This window comes from Tiliqua scincoides, chromosome 3, assembly GCF_035046505.1.
Source record: "Tiliqua scincoides isolate rTilSci1 chromosome 3, rTilSci1.hap2, whole genome shotgun sequence".
Taxonomy (NCBI): Eukaryota; Metazoa; Chordata; class Lepidosauria; order Squamata; family Scincidae; genus Tiliqua; species Tiliqua scincoides.
The window spans coordinates 31,769,418-31,790,814 of NC_089823.1; the positions used below are offsets into that span (position 1 = coordinate 31,769,418).

At 44.7% G+C, this 21,397-nt stretch overlaps 1 pseudogene; it reads left to right on the forward strand.

Annotated features, from left to right (window-relative positions):
• The first annotated feature begins 20,395 nt into the window (after positions 1-20,395).
• Positions 20,396-20,512, forward strand: LOC136646157 (5S ribosomal RNA; annotated as a pseudogene).
• The last annotated feature ends 885 nt before the right edge of the window (positions 20,513-21,397 follow it).

The window sequence follows — 21,397 nt, forward strand, 5'->3', positions numbered from 1 at the left end:
AATGTGCCATTAGAGAAAGGGTGCAGGACTTCTTGCTGCAGGACCTTGCTGCAAGGCCCCCTACAACATGACGCTAGCGCTGAATGCAGACATGTCTATACGAAGTTTTGGAACCTGATTTTGGTTATGTTTTTTACATGCCTGATTATTCAGTGTTGCTGAATTTCATCGGCATCTGGACAGGGTTCCCATAGGGCATTTTTTTTTTTCAAATGCTGCATTTTTGTTTTTAATTTAATGCTGGTCACCAGTGTTGATGCCTATAATGAAGAAAGGGCGGGGTAGTGCTACCAGACAGTTTACTAGAGGCTGCCCAGCTTGTATTTACCCATCTGTTTGTTTATAATTCCTTGAAAAGCAGACAACACTTGAAAAAAACTGTCTCTTCTGAGACTTCAGTAGCCCATCTGATGCTGATGTATTAATGATGAGGCTCAAGTATGTATAATTTAAGGTATTTTCCATCTTTTTCTTCTATTGTAAAAGAAATGGAGATGGAAGGTACCTTAAATTATACATACTACAGAAGAACTGTGCTTTGGGCTGAAAGTGGAATTTCTCTTAGAAGATCATGAGGCCTTTTTTCTTCATTTTTGCAAGGATCTGTGTCTGTCTGTTTCTCTCTCTCTCTCTCTCTCTGAGTAGTTCCCAAACTTTATAGCACCAGGACACACTTTTTAAAATGACACTCTATCAAGACCTACCTAGGTTTACGAGACTTTTAAAAAAAGAGATCTAGAAAGAAATAATACTTTATTCATTTCTAAGTAATAATAACCAGAAAAAGACCCTCAAACATTTATCTCCGTATATTTACACATGCTTGCAAACTGCAGGAGCTGAACTCTTTGCAGGGTAATTATCAACTACAGTATCTGACTTTTGAATAACCTCAGGACTTGAGGCAATTAGTTATCTGATCTTTCAGACAACTTCGGTGGATCTTTGGTGACCCACCAAAAATCAGGTTGCAACCCACCAGCTTGATGAGTGGTAGGTAATGAAGAGTGTCTCCGGACAAGGTTTTCCATAATAGGGTCTCTACCATAGTGATGGTCCTACCTCTGATAGCCACCTGCCCGACCTCCAATGGCTACAGTGGTTCATATGGAAGAAGATGATTCTTAAGGCTCTTCCATGTTGTGGAATAGGATATTCCATTCCACTCCATATTCATGGGGAGCCAACCTGGTCACCTCTCTTCTTGCCTGCTCCAGTTAGGGTGCAATCCTGACCTGGGCTTGGGCCAGCGCAAGTCCCTTGAGCCGGCCCAGGAGGGTTGCAAATGTGCCGTAAGGCCTATGGAGGCTGCAACAAGCCTCCACGCTGACGGAGACACCGAGGCTTGCGTTGGCCTGGCTGGGCTGACACAAGACTCTGAGGTAGATGGGGGGGTGGGGAGGAGGCGGAAGGGAGGCATTTCTGGGCAGGGGAAGGGTGGGCAGTGTGTGGCCCTGGGGGCAGGTGGGCGGGGAGCCGGAGATGGGGCTGGGATCTGGCAGTTATGCCAGATCCCAACCACCATTCCCGGGAGATCAGAGTGGCTTCGAGCTGCTCCACACTCCTCTGACTTGTGCCACCTCAAGAGGTGGCGCAAGACCAAGGAGACCCATAGGGGAAAGGACGCCTTTCGGAGAGGCAAGGGGAAAAGTTTCCCCTTGCCTCTGGCTGAGCTGCTTTTGGCCCCTATCCTGTGCTGGATATAGCGCAAGCTTCCTGGTTTGCCTGTTCCAGCGCAGGATAGGATTGCGCCCTTAGGCTATAATCCTATATATACCTTCCTGGAAATAAGCTCCACTGAACAAAATGGGACTTACTTCTGAGTAGATGTGCATAGAATTGTGCTGTTCAGAACTGTTGTTGACGTTCACCAACGTTTTAAAGTGAACTTATCTCCTGGCCTTCTGCCTTTCATATCAGTTAATTTTTTGATGATTGTAGAATAAACTTGATATTACTGCTTGTGACTGTAAATGTTGTGTTGCATTTTGCATACCAGTTGGAGTGGTTATGGAAAGGGTGCTTCGCACTCAAGTGATAGAGCAGATGCTATCCATTATGTGCCCACATTCTCAAAAAATGTATGCTATTCCTTCCATACTCTGTAGCCTCAGATTTCCACAAAGCACATGCAGTAAGAGAGGGAAGAAGTGATGGAACAGAAAAATGTCTTCCCTCTACTAGATAAAGCCAACACATTTAAATTGTTGATAATTTACTAATTTTGCAGTTGGATTTCTGAATAAAACATTAGCAGAATCTTCTTGCAATGAAACCATTTCTGTCCCTTTAGAGTGTCTTAAAATTTGCCTATAGCATAATTCAATTGTGTCTTGCTTCTAGAAGAAAAATTGTCCTTCTCTTAGTGATCAGTCTGCACTTTATGATACACCTTACAAATAATGAAAATAGTGGTGGTCACAATATTGCTGTTGCTGTTTGTAAATAGAAACCGTAGGTTTCTGACAGCTCTCTCTCTCTCTCTCTCTCTCTCTCTCTCTCTCAGCTTATGGAGTTTAAAAAATTTTAATACTTGGTCATAGGAACACTCATTTAAGCCTACAGTCTAAACAGTAAATTTGGTTTTGTCTTGCCACGTTAGCATTGTAAAAGGAATACATTAATCCAGGACAGAAACTGCCAACTTTTTCAGCTCTACTTTAGGAACTTATCAAAAGCAAGAGGGATGCGGATAATTTGCTTATTCTTTTTGCTTTTGATCATAATTGGCCTAAGAGTTGTGAATGCCTGAGAGCCACTCAGTGTGTGTGGCCTGTCAGTGGTGGACAAGTCTTGTCTCATCAAGAGAATGTTCCAGCCCATGGTACTGCTAGGTTACAATCCTGAACTATACCATCTCATTCTCTTTGTGGTAAATTCTAAGAAAAAAAAAACACACACAACCAAAAACCTTGAGTGACATGACGATGAGAGGGGATGTTGTACATTCTGTCATACTGCCCCAGTATATGATGACAGCTAGAGATCTAGTGACAGCCCAATTGTATTCCCCCCATGCAGTGATGTCAAAATGGCTACCACTACGTCCTTCAGGGGAGTAGTTCTAGATATCTCCTCTGAATATGGGAACAATCTGACTTGTCTCCTGCTGCCAGGTGAAACTTATTGATTCTTTTAAAATAATAATAATAATACAGGTATTTATATACGTGAACATAGGAGGGTAACAAATTAATTGTGGAACTTGAAGTTCAATGATAACTGCTTGTGAGGTACAGCCATGAAAGATCTGCTAGGAGATACACCTCTCCAAACACTACCTGGGTTTATGGGTATAGCAAAGGCTTGCCTTTTGAACAAGAATTCTAGCTATTAAGAGTTTATGAACAAGGAATTGACTAACCATATATTTAGACTCCATGTTTCCTGGCTATTTTATTTCAGGTATTAACTTTAAAATAAACCAGCAGTGCATGAAGTCAATAGTCCCACAAAGGTCTGGTAAGTAGTCACAAATAAAGATGACTACAATGGAAACCATGCATCCATTTTTACATCCTAGGATGCCATGACACATATTAAACAGGACATACAGAGCAGAATGATAATTTGGGGCACAGTATTCATGATCAGATAATAACTGGCCAGTTCATCAATGAGGTTTGGTGAAGTAAATGCCTCAGGTTGTGGACTGTGGGAGGTGCTCACTCCAAGCCCATTTACTGTTTTTGTGGCTCTCTCATCATAGGTCGACTCCCCTTTTACCCACCGATGAGCATTACTGTCCCTATTACCACTCCTCTGAGAGGAGCACTGGTGGTTATAGTAGGGGTCACCACCATCAAGTAGCAAAATGTAGCCCTTTCCCTCCTGCCGATAGCACTGCCTTCCCCTACTAACCACTAATTCAGTAACTGCTTACCACCACTGTTCCTCTTAGGAGAGCAGTAGGGGCAGTTGTGACCATTGGGTCACAGGAGATTTTTCTATTCATCTCCTCCTTGTTTTGCACAATGAATACTGCAATCTCCTTCTTCCTCACTCTTCTCTCAAGAGGCGAACAAGATGGAAAATCACAGTGGTGGCTGTGTTGCAGGGCCAACCCCACACTTATGAGAGGCTGAATGTGCTAGGGTATCACCTCAGCTCATTGTCCAAGGTGCTCACTTTACCCAGTGTCAATAGGCTGGCACTAGATCATGATCTAATGGTCGATCTCATGTGATAGATCAGCAAGGGTTTCAGATTTTCAAATTCCAACTCTAAGAAGAGCAACAACAGAACTTGCACATTGTGTTGGCAACCTTCAGTCTCGAAAGACTATGATATCGCGCTCTGAAAGGTTCTGGCACAGCGTCTAGTGTGGCTGAAAAGGCCAATCCGGGAGTGACAATCCCTTCCACACCAGGAGCAAGTGCAGTCTGTCCCTGGTCTGTCTCCCTGGCTATGGGCCTTCCTTCTTTGCCTCTTTGCCTCAGATTGCTGGCAAAGTGTCTCTTCAAACTGGGAAAGGCCATGCTGCACATCCTGCCTCCAAGCGGCCCGCTCAGAGGCCAGGGTTTCCCACTTGTTGAGGTCCATCCCCAAGGCCTTCAGATCCCTCTTGCAGATGTCCTTGTATCGCAGCTGTGGTCTACCTGTAGGGCGCTTTCCTTGCACGAGTGCTCCATAGAGGAGATCCTTTGGGATCCGGCCATCATCCATTCTCACGACATGACAGAGCCAATGCAGGCATCTCTGTTTCAGCAGTGCATACATGCTAGGGATTCCAGCACGTTCCAGGACTGTGTTGTTGGGAACTTTGTCCTGCCAGGTGATGCCGAGAATGCGCCGGAGGCAGCGCATGTGGAAAGCGCTGAAGAACAGAACTTGCACATACACCTATGTGTATGTGGTGTTTGAGCCACGCCAAAGACGGTGTGCTCAATTCTGAAAACAAATACCTGGTTTGAGTGTGCACCTTCCTCAATTCTAAGTACATGCTTGTCCCCCTAGCCACTGACTCCTGATGGTCTCCTCACAGCTGACTGCAGATGGTATCCTCAGGATACTAATAAAAACCAAAATAGATCCTATTCCTGCATTAGACAACAGAAAGCAAACCAACAAACTGATTGTCACAACTTCCCTGCTTGTAACAAGACACGCATCATCCTGGACCTTGACCCGTCACAACAGAAAACCAAACTGTTCTGTTCACTTCAGAGAATAATAGGCTCCTTCTCAGGGACTCTGAAGGCTCGTCCCACATTTTGCTTCCGTACAGAGAAATTGCATTGGGGCCCTGTCTTTGCTGCCTCTGAGCCGCTTTCTTCCTTCACTCTGCTGTCCCTTGTCTATTTCAAAGAAGCAGAGGGGAAGATAAGTAGTTTTTCCAACCTCGCGGACTGTTCCTTCAGGCGTTTTGGACTCATTAAAAATATCCAGTGCTTGCTAATGAAATGCCGGCAGCATCTGAGCAGCAGCAACAGCTCTTAGGGGAATGATCAGCAAATCACATGTTTGAGCAGAGAGCAACCTGCAGGAGGGAAAGCACCTTCTCTGCCTTTCATGCTGCCTTAAAGCATGCCATTTGAGGGGCCCTGATCAGCGGAGGGCATCTGTTTCAGTACAAGGCAAAGGTGCTTTCCTCCTCTTCTGTGTTCTTGTCCCACAAAGAGGCCTTGGTCTAAAACACAGATAATTCCTGGAATGAGTCCCAGTGCTAAGGCCCTCCCCAAATAAAGGCTGCTGCTTCTTTAATCAGTTACTTCTGTGCAGTGCCAATTACCTCTCTACAGGGGTGACCTTTTCATCTCCTAATGGCATTTTGGAATTCAGTCACCCTAAGAACTAAGGAAGCATAAGCGTATCACGTGTTCAATACTATCTTTCTTTTTTATTTCTTTTTTGGCACCCAAAAGGCCTAATATATTCATGTCCTAATTAAGAGTAATTTCTGCATAATAATGAGCTCCTGAGGGAAAGGGTTTGGGGGTATGTAGTACGTACGTGTGCATGAACTATTCCAACACATTAGCTAGAACAAGTGTTTCTTAATTTTCAAGTATTGAACGAGTTATTAGCAGTATTTTATATTATTTAAAATGGAAATTATGTAACACATTCTCCCGGAGGAGGCTAGAAAATGCTTGTTTTGTTATTTCTTTTTGCAGTCAGTTTGGAAATGAATATTTAACACGAACTTTGAATTTTTCATATTTGCCAGACTTGCAATTTCAGATTCAAAGTAACATCCTTCCTCCATTCACAATCTGTGCTTTTGAAGCTGGCAACGTGGAATTCCAGGCTGGAGCCCTGTTATTTAGTTTGTTTATTTATTAAAATATTTGTATAGCTCCCTTCTTAAAAGCAGGTTCGGCTCAAAGGGGCTGGCACTAATGATCAAGACAGAAAAGAAAATATCATTAGCGCGACTGTTTCTTAAACAGTTTAGCATATATTAAAAATAAATGAAAACTCATCCTTGGCAGTATAAGCTGCAGAAGGTGTGCCACCATCTTTCCCAAAAGAACATTTTGTGTGCTTTCTGAACATAAAGCAGGTGTTGGTGCTCACACTCATACCACTTCCTTAGGGAGGGAATTCCACAGAGCTGATGCTATAATGGAAAAATCTCTGTATAGGTGTTGCCAAAACTGCTGCCATGCTGTCCACTAATACACATAATTTCGGGTCCGGGTTTCCCTGGCCCACAATTAAACTCGGCTTATAACTAGGTTTGCATATGAGACCAGTAGCACAGAGGTTGAGTTGGTTGTTGATTAAAGAATATTTGTAAATGGCTCCATTTGGATGGACATGGATTAAATGGGGAAATGAAAGAGAGAGTTTGGCTGGGCTGTTTCGTCTGCCAGATATGACCCAATGGGAGGGGAGAGGATTAACATGAGGTTTAACCCATTTTTGCCCAGACCACAGGTGTACACATTTGGTCCCTATTGCGTATATGCCACATTGGGCAGAAATGGCTTAAAACAGACACTGGGGAACGGAAGGTTTTGGAAGGAATGGGGAGTTACTGTGAGGTTTAGTGGAAGCGAAAGTCTCTCTAATCTGTTTGGTAGACTGGGGTACTATGTCCTTCTATGAAGCAAGACTGGGCTGCATGGCTTTGAATCCTAGAGAAAAAGGATAAACGCAGCCAAAAATGTGGCCCTTGGTTGGTAGGTCTTCCAGAGGTGAGAAACCCTTAGCCAAAAGCAGAGAGAGTCGAAGTCTGTACTGGAGGAACAGATTACCAAAATGAACAGCATGGATACTTCCAGTGGGGAAGGCAGTACCAAAATTCTGCTCTTGGAACAAGGGTAGTTGTAGAGCTTTGGACAAAGAATACAAAGACTCTCCTGGCTGAGTAATGGTATCTGGAACAACTCCAGCTAGGAGTTTCCTGGACTTGATTGAGTTAATTTGTGTCCTTCCAGGAGGGCATAAAGACTTAATTACACCCTAATCAGAAAGGTTTATGAAGGGCAAAAGACATGGGCAGCACCCATGCTTAGGTGGTTGGTGGACTTGGCATCCTGGAGAAGGAGGCTGAAAAGACTGTACAGATGTCCTGGTCACTGGGCAGTTAGGCTTAATTTATTGTTGAGGAAGGCTTATGCTTGCAAATGAGATGCTGCATTTGCAGGTTGAATTTTATGCACAAAATTTAACATGTGCTATAACCCTGCCATTAGAATTGCCATGCAACGGGATAGGCTTACGGTTGTTACAGTTCTTGAGAAATCTCCATTGCTCCTGAAAATTTGGAATGTGTACATATAAAAACATGATGTTTGAGTCACAGTAAATCACTGTGGTTTGTTCCACATTTGGGCCATATGCCCTTATTTTAGGACCCAACAGAGAACTTTGTTTTTGTTGAAAAGTTGCATATAGGTGGGGCCTCCATTTCCGTGGATTATCTAAACACAGATCTGGCTCAACGCCAGGCGGGGGGGGGGGGGCTTCCTTGGGACTCAGAATGCCTTAAAAGGCATAAAAACAGCACTTCTGGTTTCCCTCAGGAACACATGCTTTCCCTCTGGAGCACATTATGGGTGGACACACACTGCCTCTGTGGGCAACCAGAGTGCACCTCTGGTCACCTTTGGAGGGTTTAAAGGTTTAAGGGCCAAAACTATAGGTTTGCTAACCATGGTTTTTGGTATCTGTATGGGGTCCAAGAATAGATTACCCACAGAGACCCACCTATGTAAATATTTCTAATAATCATTTAGCTATGTATACCACTTTGTGAGCTACTTTTTGTTGAAAGGGGTTATAAATATTCTTAATAATAATAATAATAAACATAATAATAAACATAACTGTAAATTCAAGGATTCTTTCTTAAACGTCAATTCACTTTGACTTTTAAATTTTTTTTTAAATTTTTTTTCTCTGCCATTTATGTTGACTTTGCTACAAAGTGTAAGATACAGCTTCCTCTTAGCGGAAGCTATCTTAAATACCCACGCTGACCCAGGATGTTTCTGGGCTGTTATAGGTAGAGGTGTTTGAAAATGGTGTTATTTGTTTTACATAGAAGTAAGCCCATTGTGTTCATTAAGACTTAAGCTGTAATCCTGCCTTACTCAATGGAAACAAGCACCTCTAGTTATGGGTATTCAAGATGGCAGCTACCAGGAGGTGGCTGTACACTACATTTCCTGCCATTAAAAACACAGGGCCCAATCCTATCCAATCTTCCAGTGCTGGTGCAGTTGTGCCAGTGGGGTGTGTGCTGCGTCTTGTGGTGAAGGGGCAGTCACTGGGGCCTTCTCTAGGTATGGGAACATGTGTTCCCTTACCACAGGGTTGCACTGTGGCTATACTGGAGCTAGAAAGTTGCATAGGATTGGGCCCACAGGTAGTAGCAATGAGATTTTTTAAATTTGAAAATGAATGGTAACAAATGGAAGATGTTCTGAAAATGAACCCAGCTTGTCCCATAAGAACATAAGAACAGCCCCACTGGATCAGGCCATAGGCCCATCTAGTCCAGCTTCCTGTATCTCACAGCAGCCCACCAAATGCCCCAGGGAGCACACCAGATAACAAGAGACCTCATCCTGGTGCCCTCCCTTGCATCTGGCATTCTGACATAACCCATTTCTAAAATCAGGAGGTTGCACATACGCATCATGGCTTGTAACCCATAATGGATTTTTCCTCCAGAAACTTGTCCAATCCCCTTTTAAAGGCATCTAGGCTAGACGCTAGCACCACATCCTGTGGCAAGGAGTTCCACAGACCGACCACACGCTGAGTAAAGAAATATTTTTTTTTGTCTGTCCTATCCCGCCCAACACTCAATTTTAGTGGATGTCCCCTGGTTCTGGTATTATGTGAGAGTGTAAAGAGCATCTCCCTATCCACTCTGTCCATTCCCTGCATAATTTTGTTTGTTTCAATCATGTCCCCCCTCAGGCCTCTCTTTTCTAGGCTGAAGAGGCCCAAACGCCGTAGCCTTTCCTCATAAGGAAGGTGCCCCAGCCCGGTAATCATCTTAGTCGCTCTCTTTTGCACCTTTTCCATTTCCACTATGTCTTTTTTGAGATGCGGCGACCAGAACTGGACACAATACTCCAGGTGTGGCCTTACCATAGATTTGTACAACGGCATTATAATACTAACCGTTTTGTTCTCAATACCCTTCCTAATGATCCCAAGCATAGAATTGGCCTTCTTCACTGCCGCCGCACATTGGGTCGACACTTTCATCGACCTGTCCACCACCACCCCAAGATCTCTCTCCTGATCTGTCACAGACAGCTCAGAACCCATCAGCCTATATCTAAAGTTTTGATTTTTTGCCCCAATGTGCATGACTTTACACTTACTGACATTGAAGCGCATCTGCCATTTTGCTGCCCATTCTGCCAGTCTGGAGAGATCCTTCTGGAGCTCCTCACAATCGCTTCTGGTCTTCACCACTCGGAAAAGTTTGGTGTCGTCTGCAAACTTAGCCACCTCACTGCTCTCCCCTGTCTCCAGGTCATTTATGAAGAGATTGAAAAGCACCGGTCCCAGGACAGATCCTTGGGGCACACCGCTTTTCACCTCTCTCCATTGTGAAAATTGCCCATTGACACCCACTCTCTGTTTCCTGGCCTCCAACCAGTTCTCAATCCATGAGAGGACCTGTCCTCTAATTCCCTGACTGTGGAATCAGTTCCCTATCAGTTCAGGATCATGTTCATTTTAGAATGCATGGAACCAGAACCCAATGGGCTGTATTTAGTTCAGGTTCCATTCAATCCAAAAATGAAGGCACACTCTGCCGTGCTCAGCATAGCTCACTTCAGCCAGGAGGAGTTATTTGTGTTTTCCATTCTTTGTGTAATTGTGAAGATTTATCAGGCTGCCATTGTTTGAATCAATGTTATTACATGTATTGAAGTTCAAATGTGCTGAAGAACAAAATGAGAAAATTACATAGCCATTCAGAAATTCTAAAGTATGAAAACTACAAAGAGAGATTTACTTATTTTTTTTAAAAGCTGAGACAAATAATAATTTTTGGTATTAATTTATTTCCACAGTGTGGCTTTGTTCAATGCTGAGGAAACTGGGGTCATTCCAGAGAAAGTAAGGGGCACCCAAGTCCCATTCCCTTAAATCAATGGAATTTGAGCAAATTACTGTGTAAATAAGATGGGTCCCACTGATTATAATTGGACTTGGCTCCCTGTAATTTTCTCAAGACTATCACTGTGAAATGCCAGTTATTTTGTGGCATCTATTTGACGCTCCCATTTTAAACAATAACCACCTGTCAGACACTGATAGCCCAAACCTATCCAGTGCTGGCACAGTGGGGCTACACGGCCCACACTGTATCCAGTGCTGGAATTGAACATGCTGGAGGTCTCCTTGGGGTAAAGGATTTCGTCCTTACCTTTGTCAAGTTGCAGCCTGCTCAATGTGGCTACTTGGATTGGTGCAAGAAAAATCACTGGCACAAGTCCCAAAAGCCCCATATAGGGCTATCAGGCCTGGAAAGGGGGTTAGGATATGGCAGAGGCCTCCTTTTTCAACCCCACTCCCTATGGGGCCTGAACCGCCCCCACCCCACCCTGAAAACCCTCACTGCCTCCATTATGTCCTCCCCCACCTCTGCACCACTTTGCACTGTACTTGACAGTGCTGGTGGCCACAGCTCCAAATTCAGCATTGGGGGATGGTGCAGGCCTTCCTGCAAATGCTGCCTACCGAGTTGTTCCAAGCGTGCCATAAAGTTTGTTTGGAACGACTCAGTAGGCAGCCCCCACAGGAAGGCCTGCACCATCCCACCAGTGCTGAATTTCTAGCTGTGGCCACTAGCACTGGTTAGTACAGTGCAAGGTGGCGCAGCGGTGGTGGGGAGAACATAATGGAGGCAGCGAGAGGGCTGTCAGGTGACAGCTAGCACTAATGCAGTGGCTGCTGTGCTGGTGCTTGAAGCCCTTAGGAGTGAGCGATAGGTTAACAGTTGCATGAAATGTGAGTGTGGTGTTCCTTAAACAAAGTACTTTATTTTAATTTTTTTAATATGTAATATTTATATTCACCTGTCTATCAAAACAGGGGAGTGGAAGGTCTGCATTTCATCCAAATAATTCAGTAATTCTCAAACTTTTTACCACCAGGACCAACTTTTTAGAGTGAAAATCTGTTGGGACCCACAGGAAGTGATGTCATGGCTGGAAGTGACATCATCAAGCAGGAAAATTTTTAACATCCCACATACGACAAAATCAAATCATTTAAGTAAATTAAAAGTTTATAATAAGTTAAAAATTATTTAAAATAACGAGGAACCCTCCTAACCCTCCCAAGCAGTTGATGATCTGTTTTTTAAAAAAATTAAAGGCTGCAATCCATCCACCCTTATCGGGGAGTAAGCCCCATTGACTGTCATTGTTAAAAGCATATACGTAGTCGCCTGTTAAAAGTACAGATCTATAACATTTCCCCAAATGCAGTCGCATACCATAGTAGCATCAAGTCTAATATATTAAAAAATAAAATACACATGGAAATGAATGGGGATCCACCTGAAGTTGGCTTGCGACCCACAGTTTGAGAAACACTGGTTTGATGCGTCAGTTTGTTAACGCTGTTTCTTTTTTACTACTTTTAATAGGAAAAATAAAAGTGTTGCTAAACTTTTTCGAACAGACTAGCAAAATGATCAGCTTGAACAAATGCTCTGTAGATGAAAATATATGCAAATTACATTTGGCATAATAGGCAAATTTAGTGCCCTATAATTTGCAAGTCTAGATCTTGCCACCCTTCGGAGTCCTCTGCTGCCTTCTCCTCCTTTTCAATATCATTTGCATTCACGTCTTTCACTGGCTCCATGGCTGCCTGCCTCTTGAGTTCCTCCCTCCGTTCCTAGACATCTTCCATTACTCTATTGTGAATGCCCCCACTCCTAGCCCAGACTCCCTCCTCCTATAAGCAGGATTCATTCTTGTCCTAAGTGCTCTTGAAAGAAAATCAAGGACCTTGCTAACTTTTGGCACTAGAAATGTGACCCCCCTCTTAATTCCAATCCCTGATAGTGACAGCCCTGCACTTCCTCCTTCAAAATGGCATGATTACTGTCTGCAATCATTGCTTCTCATTTTTTCCTTACTCTTCTCGCTGTTTTGTCTAGACTTCTTCCAAATCCTTTTTATTCTCCTGCGAAGACTATAGGATTATTGTAAATTCTTGTTTTTTTATTCCACAATTCTACCTGGCCCCAAATCACAATTTATACAGCCATTAGACATGTAGCATCTGCTTTGAAATCTGTGTGTCTCAGATACCTGCCCAGTTCTGCCAAAAATGACACATAATGGCATATCCTGCATAGAGAACAGGGGTGTTTACATGCTATTCGAATTCACCAAAAGCTGGATTGGGGGTACTGTTCATGGCAGCCCAATTTGGCCTGTTGTGGCAGAGCCAGCTGGGTAGCTACAGGTAGTTACATGCTGGTGCATGGATTCCTTTCAAGACATGAAGTCCCTTAGGCTAGATTGTCTAAATATTGTCTTGGTATCAATGAACTTTTTGCAATGATAACTCCTTTGTTTTTCAAGAGTTATTTCCCAGCTCATCACAGTAGTACAGTAACTCAGGACAACGGAGTTCCCTGGAGCCATAAAAATCAACCTTTGGGGGCCTTCACACATTTCTCTCTGAGCTGTGATAAGAGTCCAGTGATTAGATTAAAAAAAAATAGATGAACTGAAGGGCAATTGAAAACTGATTGTGCATGTATAGAATCCCATTTTACGTTCCAAGGTAGAGAAGAATTCATTGGGGAAATGTTACTCAGTTTGTGGTGCATCTGAGAAGTATGAGCTGCAGTGGCAGTTCTGGATGGGTCAGGGGGGCAAAAGCCCCAGGCGCTACACCTGTGGGGGTGGCACTGCTGCCTCCACCTGCCCTCCAAGGCTGTTCCTGGGCCAGGGAGGCTCTGTGCTGTGACCTCAGGTGCTCTGGAAGCCTTCTGCAGCCTCTGGAGCACCGCTAAACAGCACTTCCTGTTCTTGACAAAACTGAAAATACTGTTTTACAGCCCTCTGAAGGCCATAGAAGCCTTTTGTAGTGCCTGGGAATGCCGCACAAAGCTCTGTACAGCTGGGTGAGTCTCCTGTTTTCCAACCAGGGTAATAATGAACGTTGACAACATCTCTAATCATAAGTAACTAATGTGTACTTGGAGGTCCTGTGAATCAGCCTCCCCTCCCCTCCCACGCAACACATTTGTCTTTCCCACCCCAATGATCACAAATTTCCACTGTAGGAATGGCAACTGACCATATTCTTCATTTCCTTTCCCCCAATGTCAGACCAATCATACTGCCTCAAACGTTCTTGCTGTGCATTTCAGCTTATTCAGGCATTTCAGTAGTGGATCAGTAGTTTTACCTTGCCTTTATCACAATGTGACTAAAGAACAAGCACAAATGACTAATTGAATAACAATTTAGTGTTCAGTGTGAGGGCGCTCTCTGTGTTATAACTGTGACCTGGAATTTCCACATTTTAGCCTTTCCCCCTTTAAAATTTCAGTTACTTTTTCTTTTTTCAGATTCTGGACTTTCCCCTTCCTTGGTAAATAACAAAAGGCCAAGAGAAGGGCAATTCTGCAGCTTGCTCAGTCTGAATATTTTCAACGTAGCTGCCTAGCCTTTTCTTTGTCAAATATCTCCACTTTCCAGCTGGAGAGCACAACCCGGTCTTGACCCGTAGACCTCTTTCCAGGTTCACTCCGGTTTGCCCAGCACACTTCTCCTGCTCCAGAGCAGCACCTCTTGATCTCCCCAGCGACCACCCCCGTGTAATGAGGCGACCATGGACCAGACATTTCCTACCGAAACCAAACTTTCAATGCGGGTCTTTAGAAGTAAAACAGCCTGGCAGCGTTGTATCGCAGGAACCTCTTGGGAAATGTTTGTCTCTTGCTACTTGCTAGGGCCTCATTATCTTGTTCCTTCTGCCACCTTCACCGTATTTGCGCACACAGCAAACCTGTGAGGGAAGGAAGGATTATTATCACTACTAACTAACCTTCAAACACAGAAAGCCGAGCCCGAGTTCCCTGATATCAAATTGAACATGAAGCTGCCTGTGGCAGAGTAAAGCAGCAAAGTGATGTGATGAGGCACTTCCTCCCACTCTTCTTTTGCTTCATTCCTCTACTGTTTCACTGTTCCCAACAAGCTTATCTCCAAGCCGGCCCTCTTGACATCCCATTACTCCCATATCCCACACTCTATTTGTCAAACCAGTTCCTTCATTTAAGCACTCCCTATTTTTCTTTCGGACACATGGGTGTTTGTGGGGGGAGGGGAAGGGGCAACACACACACAAATTGCATTCCCTTTGTCTAATGTCACAGCCCTGATTTTCCAAAGGGAGTCTTTTATGGAGACATGAAGCTGTGGCTTCTGGATTATCTTGGCTCAGAAGATATTCTTCAAGAACAGACTCTTCATTCTTTGGTCACCGTGGCCTCATTTGATCATCATTGGGTCTATACTCAGAACTTCTTTTTCAGTTATTGGCCATAGGGATGATTCCAAATTCTCCTCATCTGAATTTCTCCAAAGACTTTACTTCCAAATTGCCTGGTCCTGTTTCTAAAGTGGAACTCGGGTAAAGAATTCTCCATAGTTCTTTTTATTTCTAAATTTTTGTAATTGTCCCTGTGTGGGCGCAGTTTGCTACAGCTTTCAGTCTCTTCAGCCCATTTATGCCTCACACACTAGCAAATGAATATGTGCATTGATGAAACAGTGGGGGGAAAAATGCAGCCTTGGTGTGATTGTCTGTCTGTAGATTTTATTTTATGTGGTGCTTACCAGATGGCATGTAAACATCATTAAAAGCATTGCACCAAAACATGCATTGATGCAATAATGCTATGTACCACATCATGACTGATTTTGTGCATTTTATTGTTCAGGTCCAGGTGCACATCACTTATGTGGCAGTGGGGGAGATGCAAACCAACTGAAGGAATTGAAAGCTGTGACAAACTGAGCATGCCATATTTGGGCCCCTGCCTAACCTGCTGTGACACAAAAAAGGAGAGTAGGGAGCACTAGGACTCCAGGCCAGATATCTCCATTGCTAGTGTAGGTACTCCTTAAGTTGTCGGGGTGCAGTGGAGGGCTGTTCTCTGGAGCAAGGAGCCACTGGAGGAGCCTCAAGAGTCCTTATGGCAGGGAGGGTGTGGCTCTACCCTTGATCCTCCCCTGATCAGCAGCAGCCTGTTGGCCTGTTAGTGAGTCAACCCAACAAGGTCATGTGACCCAGTTCTCTTAGCTGCTCTCCAACATCCAGTCTCAACACCGGCACCCAGCCTCCTTTTGAAGTCCTTAGCTGACCTCTCCAAATTCTAGCTCTGCCTTTCTTTGCTCTGCGAACATCTGGACAATCCCCTCCCACAGTTTCCCTTCTTCCTCAGTCCTATTCCACCTGCTCTCTTCTCTCCATGTTAGCAACAGGAACTCTTCCTAGTCAGCTGCCATGGAGGGTGGGGGCGGCAGTATTGTGGAGGTTGCAGGTGGTAACCTCACCACCTGCAAGGAAGCTGTGCCCAGAGTGAAAGTGAAAGCCATGTCGAGGAGTGCTTGGGAATGCATGCTTGGCCTCCCCAGCCCTTCCAACTAGCATGCTTCCCTGTGGGAAGACCTGCAGTCCGCATCTGGTTGGCCGCCTTCATAGGCCTCCATGGGCTTGGTAAGTTCATGGATGGCCACTGTAACTCTAAAATTTAAGTCTGAATTTCTCCTAGTGAAACTAGAACTCAGGTAGAGAGAGGACTCCAAGCCAGATTACACAAAGGAAATTAGGAAATACAGTTGTGGCTTGGGGGGAATCCTCACATTCTTTTCTGGTCTTTTTTTCTACTATATCTTGCTCATTTGATTTAGCACTAGATAACCTTACTTATTTTTAACATTTTTATACCTCCAAAGAGTTCAGGGTTGCGTACATGTTTCCTTCCCTCCTTTTGCCCTCACAAAAACCCTGTGAGGTGGGTGAGACAGTGAGATTGTGGCTGGTCCAAGGTCACCCAAGAAACTTCATGCCTGAGTGGGGATTTGAACCCAAACCTTTCACGTCTAAGGCCAACTCCAGAACCACTGCACACTCATGGCTCTCATCTGACCTAGATTGTACTGCTCCAAACATATTCAGGTCCTAAATAAAAAACTGTAATCAAGGCTGGCCCATCCTTGAGGTTGACGGAAGTGGTTGCCTCAGGTAGCAGAGTGATTGTGGACCTCCATCCATTTGCCTCCACTTCTCTCTGCTGCTCTGCCTGTCCCATCATTTTCCCATTCTTCCTTTTCCAGTCTCGGCACTGGGAGGAGAAGAGGCTGGCACATCACCAAGTAAGGTAGAGGCAACATTTGGAACACTTTCACAGGCACCACAAGGCATTGCCTGACCAGCCCTGACAGTGATAGCAAGGATAGCGCGCTAGATCGGGCTCAGTCGTCCTGCCCCCTAATGCCAGCCAGCCAATCAGCTGGCAGCAAAGCCCTGCTGCTGGCTGATAGGGGGGTTAGCCTGGCAATCATTGCTAGCATGCCAATAAAGGCATGCTAGCTGCCTTAATGCAAGTTTCTTACATTACCACCTGTGTCGGTGCTCATGCTGATTTGGGCTACTGATGAATCCAAGATGATGCCAACTCCCTTTGTGTTAGTCATATGCACCAGGAATTTCCAGCATTGACCCAGTTCCACGCTGAAAGGTCTTCGGCGCAGCTATCCTCAGTTTCTGTCGAAATGGTGCCTGAATAGGCAAAATGAGCCGCAAGAATGTTTCCGGAAATGTGACATTGGGGGAAAGGTTTGAAGGGCTTCTTCATGTGATCTGGTCTGACAATTTCTCGGTTTTTAACTAAAATTCCCAAGCTCGCCCACCTGACGCCATGAGATAACAGAGAATAAAGGAATTTATCCCCCCTCAGTGAAGCACTTCAGGCTGAGGAATAAAAAGAGCTGTTCAAATGCAAAGAGATTCCAGATGCGAAGAGGGAGGAACTCTTTTCTTCACCAATCATTTTTTTTAAAAGCTTTGCATCTGCTGCTGTAATGATTCTCATTATTCTTATATTTTGTAAATTACTCATGTGGAGTAATAAAGGCACCTAGAGGTCAAGATGCCAAACCTCCTGTAGATTCTTATGCAGTTTGACAGCTCAAGATTGAGCAAACTGTTGCCCTAAATCTGGAGCAGGCTTAAATTTGCTTACAGATCTCTTAAAAAGGTAGAAGAAGGCATGAATGAGAATGGGTTCTGCATTCCACTTATTCATTCCCTGCCCATCTTTGCCCCCTTTTACTCAATCCATCCTGGAATTATAGGCCTGGAAGGGAAACCGTCATCTTCCTATCTTAGGACGAGAGCATGAGCAGACTTGAGTGGGTGAGGAGGATGTGAGGGGGCTTTATTGGAATCTGAAGGGAATGAAATAAAGACATGATGGCAAAGGCATTGCACTGTGATGGCGCATTTCATTTTTCCTGACAACTCTGTAAGGTAGGTCAAATCTTGCCTGTGGGATTGAGAGAAAATCATCACCTAGCATTGAGTGCGAGGGCTGAAAACTTCCAAGTCTCTAATTATTCCTGTAGCTTTCTATACATGAAACATTCTTCTTTAAGTGGGTGTATTGAGGTATGTTTATTCCCCCTCCTCTGGCTGTTTAACCAAAGTGTGTGTTTTTTTCCTGGCATTTTGTGGGTGGGAGTAGTGGGGGAATAGAAGGGCAAAGGAAAACCACTGCAAAGAAAAATCGTGTTTTCTTTCTTCTTATACTGTCACAGCCAGTCCTGGTTATCCAAAAAGGGGTCGCTCATGGAGACATGAAGCTGTGGCTTCTGGGTAATCTTGGCTCAGAAGGGATTCTTTAACAGCAAGGTCAATAAGTGCCTCTCCCAGCTGCCTGTTTGCTTGATTGATCTGGGTGACTCCCCCCATCCTTTTCATCTCTCCTACTTTTCTTGCCACTTCATTTTAATTCATCAGAGGATGATCCTCTTTCTCTCCAGAAGCCTGTCAATATTTAGCCGCTGTCTTGTGCTCAGTGGTCTTGATGTGCCCTTCTCAGTGCTGGGTGCACTGTAAGAATGACTTACTGTATGGCTCTTTCAAAGTAAGCAGCAAACTCATGCATCTCATTTTCCCACCATACATGTAGGAATCCCCCCCCCCCGGTATAATATCGTGATGATTGGCTGTGGTGAGTTTAATAAAGACTTAACAAGTACTCTATAAAAAGTATGAAAAAGCAGTTGCAAGGAAAGTGTGAACCTATCCATAGCCCACAGGGCTGTCTGTCATTTTTTGTTTACAGGCTAGTGCTCGCTGAATTGGTAAACCAGCATCTGGGCTCTACCATTTCAGAATACAGATGCAGAATGTAGCTTATCTGATTGAAAATTGTTCTATACAAAATTTTCCTCCATTCAGAAGCTAGGTGCAACCCAGAAGGCTCCTAGCCTAGTTTTCTCCAGAACATTTATGCTTCAGTAAGCTTGTAAGTCGTAGAAATCTGCCTTAGACTGAGTTCAGACCATTGGTCCATCTAGGACTGTATTGTTAATTATTCTTCAGGGTTTCCGACAGCATGTCAGGTTTTTGGCATCCCAGGCTTGAGATTGTTATTAGCCAGGATGTGGCAGGAGGTCCTGATATCTGGGCCTGGTGTGAAGCAATCAGCAAGGCAGCACTGCTGATGCAATCAGCTGCACCTGTTGCAGGTGGGAGTCACGTGATTCTGGGAAGATGTGTGCAGAGTCATGTAGGCTATGGTGGAGTGGTGCAATGCACCACTGGACAGCCAATCAGAGTGGGTCACAAGACTGTCTTGTGACTATGAGGTCACGCTACTCTGATTGGCTGGCCCCGGTATATATGGGGCAAGCACAGACATTAAGGTGTGGGTTGTTGTGGTGGAGTTTCTGCATGCTGTGCTGCTGGTTAACACATAGACGAACAGGCCTTGCTGAGGGAGAATCAGCATGGCTTCTGTAAGGGTAAGTCTTGCCTCACGAACCTTATAAAATTCTTTGAAAAGGTCAACAGGCATGTGGATGCGGGAGAACCCGTAGACAGTATATATCTGGACTTTCAGATGGCGTTCGACATGGTCCCTCACCAAAGGCTATTAAAAAGACTCCACAGTCAGGGAATTAGAGGACAGGTCCTCTCATGGATTGAGAACTGTTTGGAGGCCAGGAAACAGAGAGTGGGTGTCAATGGGCAATTTTCACAATGGAGAGAGGTGAAAAGCGGTGTGCCCCAAGGATCTGTCCTGGGACCGGTGCTTTTCAACCTCTTCATAAATGACCTGGAGACAGGGGAGAGCAGTGAGGTGGCTAAGTTTGCAGACGACACCAAACTTTTCCGAGTGGTGAAGACCAGAAGTGATTGTGAGGAGCTCCAGAAGGATCTCTCCAGACTGGCAGAATGGGCAGCAAAATGGCAGATGCGCTTCAATGTCAGTAAGTGTAAAGTCATGCACATTGGGGCAAAAAATCAAAACTTTAGATATAGGCTGATGGGTTCTGAGCTGTCTGTGATAGATCAGGAGAGAGATCTTGGGGTGGTGGTGGACAGGTCAATGAAGGTGTCGACCCAATGTGCGGCGGCAGTGAAGAAGGCCAATTCTATGCTTGGGATCATTAGAAAAGGTATTGAGAACAAAAAGGCTAATATTATAATGCCGTTGTATAAATCTATGGTAAGGCCACACCTGGAGTATTGTGTCCAGTTCTGGTCGCCGCATCTCAAAAAGGACATAGTGGAAATGGAAAAGGTGCAAAAGAGAGCGACTAAGATGATTATGGGGCTGGGGCACCTTCCTTATGAGGAAAGGCTATGGTGTTTGGGTCTCTTCAGCCTAGAAAAGAGGCGCCTGAGGGGGGACATGATTGAGACATACAACTGTTACCCTGCACATGCCCAATCTTGTCTGATCTTGGAAGCTAAGCAGGGTCAGGCCTGGTTAGTACTTGGATGGGAGACCTCCTGGGAATACTGGGTGCTGTAGGCTTATACCATAGTCTTTCGAGACTGAAGGTTGCCAACCAAGTGGCTAGAGAGATGCTCTTTACACTCTCACATAACACCAGAACCAGGGGACATCCACTAAAATTGAGTGTTGGGAGGATTAGGACAGACAAAAGAAAATATTTCTTTACTCAGCATGTGGTTGGTCTGTGGAACTCCTTGCCGCAGGATGTGGTGACGGCATCTGGCCTGGATGCCTTTAAAGGGGGATTGGACAAGTCTCTGGAGGAAAAATCCATTACAGGTTACAAGCCATGATGCGTATGTGCAACCTCCTGATTTTAAAAATGGGTTATGTCAGAATGCCAGTGCAAGGAGGGCACCAGGATGCAGGTCTCTTGTTATCTAGTGTACTCCCTGGGGCATTTGGTGGGCCGCTGTGAGATACAGGAAGCTGGACTAGATGGGCCTATGGCCTGATCCAGTGGAGCTGTTCTTATGTTCTTATATGTTCTTATGTTCTTATGGTTTGTGTACTGATTTTGGACTGCCTTCTCGTAACTGTGACCTGCTGTATCCCTGACTTCTAGACCGTTTGACTGACTACTCTTCTGCCTGCTCTTTTTACCAATACCTGCTTCTGTAACAAACAAACAAGCCTGTGTCTGCTTCTTTAGCTCTGTTTGGGATTGCCTGCTTCTTTTGCTATCTCCCTACGCTCCTGAGCCATTCTGCTATTGGGAAAGCAAGGGCTAACCTCCCCTGCTGACCTGACACAGCAATTTATCTCTGCCCTACCTGATGATGCTGTGGATTGAGCCTAAGATATTCTGCTTGGAAAGAATGTGCTCTGCAATTGAGCTATGCCCCCTTGTCCCCAAAACCAGGTAGACCACTCCTGGCCCATCCAAGAGCCCATCCAAGAGCC